The 3,625-nt window shown below is 38.8% G+C and overlaps 1 pseudogene; it reads right to left on the bottom strand.

Moving 5' to 3' along the window:
* Positions 1-2,324: 2,324 nt before the first annotated feature.
* On the bottom strand, positions 2,325-2,716 carry LOC104852754 (annotated as a pseudogene).
* Positions 2,717-3,625: the final 909 nt, after the last annotated feature.

Here is a 3,625-nt window from a genome sequence, read left to right as displayed (position 1 = left end):
CCAAGTGCCTTTCATTAGGTTCACCTTGTATTTTTTCAGTTGACTCACTGCAAGTTTCCCAATGTTTTCCAGTGGTAACTTTACACTCACCCCTAAAAGAGATTTGAAGTCCCAAAAACCACATTTCCAAGATTTCCTCTTCATGTTTTATTTATTTAACAATTTAATATCCGCTTATTCAATATCTGTTATATGTCAGGTATTGTAAGGAATTACAACAATGAACACAAATTACCAAAAAGAGAAGGGGTAACAGGAAAGGGAGGAGAAGAACAAGAAAAGGAAATGTCTGATCTTATTAAGCTTGTGTTTCAATATTTTTAAAGTATTTGTTTTCCATAGTGAATTTGGATTAGATATTTCTGATAAAAGCTATTTCATTAAGCAATATCAGAACAAAAATTCTACTCACAGCATGTTCCTCTTGCTCTTTACTATTCTTTCTAGCTCATTCTTCAAGTCTTCTTTTCAAAAAGAAACTTAACCTTATTTCCATCAAGACCTATCTCCTATTATGAACATCTGCTGACCTCTGTGAGTCCTCTTAATGTCTTGGAGACTTGAGCTGTTGACCCACACTCAGCACTGTCTCCAACACTACCTATGTCATTGATGCTTTTGGTACCCATATAAGTGATTCTTCTAATATTCTGTGCTCCCGGTTATTTGATCACCTCTCTTCCAATGGTCTTGTCCTCCATACTACCTCATCCAGTCACATATCATAGTCATATAGTTATTCTTCTTAACTGCAACCACCCAGAATTTCCATTTCAGACATTTCACTCACTAACCTGACTTTTTAATCTCTCCAGCCTATTCCTTCCAATTTCTTGCTTTCTAATGATTCTGAGATCCCAAAAGGATGTAGTATATGCTCTTGATCCTACCATTTTCACTGTTTCTTCTCCAACTCAAATCTTCATTTTCTGACTTGCCTTGATTAAGTGCATTATTATATCCTTGTATACATCTTTTAATATGTTGTCAACATCCTTGCTTCTCTCTCATTTTTTACACTATCTTCCCTATTCTATGCCTGCATCCATTCCACTGAAAATAAAGGCACCCACATATCCTATTACCATTACAATTGGTTTATTGCTTTGAATTTATAACCACTAACCTCAAGAAGGTGTTTAAATATTCAGCAGTTACACTCAGTCCTTGTAGTCTATTCTACTTTCTTCTGTCCTAGACCAATATTTCATGTTTTCTTGCTTCTCAACCTTCTAACTCCATCTCCACCAGTCTCCATGAGTCCCAGATAATGACAGTGCTCCCTTCTTTTGGGGGGAAATATGGAAGTAAAGCAAAAGGGAAAAAAAACTATAAATTCTTATCATGACATATGACTCCCTGCCTGATTATGTGTGCATATGTTCTATCATCTTTATTGCTATGAGTGCATTTTCTTGTTCCTAATAAGATTCTTTCCATGTGTTGACCAAATTCTATTCCTGTCACCTACTAAATAATATGATTCCTACTATTTAGCCATTTCCCCCCTACTTGATTTTTTCACCAGCACAAAAATATACTTTAATATTTATGATCTTAGCAAACTACACTCTTTTCACCCCATTTTATGCCAGCTATTTTTCAACTTCACAATGCTTTTTACCTCAGAACTCTAGCAAATCTCAGTACCCTGCTTTTTCCTAGTTCTGTTCGTCTCCTTGTCTTCTCCACCCAGTCCAGTCGAGCTTTTGTCCCCACCACTCTGCTGAGACAGCTCATTTCACCAATGCCTTTCACACTGTTATAGCTCAGTTCTTACTTTACTTGAGCAGAAGCATTTCCCTTCTCCTTGAACATTTTGTTCAGCTGGCGTCCACAGCACTGCCCTGTACTTCCTCTACCCACCTAGTCACACTCTGGACATCTTTTGTGCTGCTTTTCCCTCACGCTTACAAGCTAAATGTTCCCATGCCCCAGAGTTCACATCTCTTCTCTTCTACCCTCTTCCCATGCTTCTTCGTCTACATGTGGTTTTAAATACTATCTGTTTGATGAAATTTCCCTAAGCTTACCCCAAACCCAAATATCTCCCCCAAACTCCAGGCACATATATATAACTTCCCATTAAATATGCCCGTGATTTCCAGTAGATTCTCAGAGTTAACATGGTTAATATAAAACTCAATATTTCCATTCAAACGTACTCTTCCCCCAGGCTGTCCTATTACAATGAAATCGTACTAGTTGACAAAACTGCGAAGCTATCATTGGCTCCTTGGTTTTTATGTTTTACATCTAACATAACACATCACAAAATTCCATTTTGTATGCATGTGTGTGTGAGAGCCAAAAGTTTTATTCATTCATTTCCTGCATTTGAATTATCCTTTGATGACATCCTTGGCCTCAGAGTCTTCGCCATAGTCCTTAACCACCACACAACTGCAACCAACCACTTTCCGGGGTTTTCCCTCACAGTCAGTTTTACAGAAGCCTACCCTAGGCTCTTGTTGCCATCAACCTTAATTAGGTTGATTTGGTGCTCAGCGCAAAGGGCCTCCACTAGTTTTATGTACATAGACTCGTCACAGTTGGATGCACTCACACAAAGATGGGCTTGGCGCTTGTCTAAGGCTTTTGCAGCTTCGCGAATTCCATGTGCTAGGCCGTCATGGATGAGGGTGGTCTTCAACACCTCTTGTAAAGCAGTGTTGATGTCCATTGCACCTCCAAGAGTAATGCCTTTCTTGGCCATGGCAGCGGGTTACAAGTGAAGCCATATCTTGAACACACCGAGCCTCTGCCTTCGCTCAACTCAGCAGCGGCAGAGAAAAAGCAATTCCATCTCCTTTATCTTCAAACTGCACTTAAAATCTGACTAATTCTCACCACTTCCACAGCTACCAGTCTAATTTCTCTTCTGATTACCTCAATAATATCTTGACCATTCGTGCTTTTCAGTTTTCCTCTCCCCTATCCTCCGTCATCACACAAATTCATGATTTACTCTCAACTTGGGAACCAACTATTTCATTAATATTGCAACTCCATATTCTTCCTGTCTTCCTAAATAATTTAGTACAAAAGCCCAGCAAAATAATCAATCATGCAAGGTCGGTGTGGTGACAAACCTGTGCATAGTGTCAGAGTTTGTGAAGGAAGCCGGGGACATCAGCACAAGGGGCACTGAGAAAGGGTGTGTCAAACAAGATAAGCAAGTGGAGAGAGAAAAGAGCTCAGCCCTGAGGAGGAAGGGGACTGATAACAGAACCAGAACACTTACTCCATTCAGAGAGGATTTATCTAGTATCCAAATATGTTAAGGGTGATGTCAGCCAAGTTTCTCTCTGTGGGAAAGGGTTACAAATACAGAAAGAGAGAGAAGTAGAAAGATCCCCATAGTATTGGTCTGGAATCCTACAGCACAGCTTTTAACTCATGCTTTCAGTATATATAGATACAAAAATGAAATTGTATATAAAGCATGTATTTTGATATCTATAACTCCAGCTCTGTCCACAAAGAAGAGATGGGAAGGGAAGAAAGGGTAATGGGAAAAAAAAGAATCAAGATATCATGTACAGGTACAAATTCCCTACGATTAATGTTATCGTTATGTATATCCAAAAATATATCGATAAAATTAATTGAAAAAAAGAATAAA

The sequence above is a fragment of the Fukomys damarensis genome, unplaced genomic scaffold (assembly GCF_012274545.1).
Source record: "Fukomys damarensis isolate Sample0158 unplaced genomic scaffold, DMR_v1.0_HiC HiC_scaffold_4, whole genome shotgun sequence".
In the NCBI taxonomy this organism is placed as follows: Eukaryota; Metazoa; Chordata; class Mammalia; order Rodentia; family Bathyergidae; genus Fukomys; species Fukomys damarensis.
The sequence above is the reverse complement of the archived record's forward strand: the minus strand, read 5'-3'. Positions and strand labels throughout refer to the sequence as shown.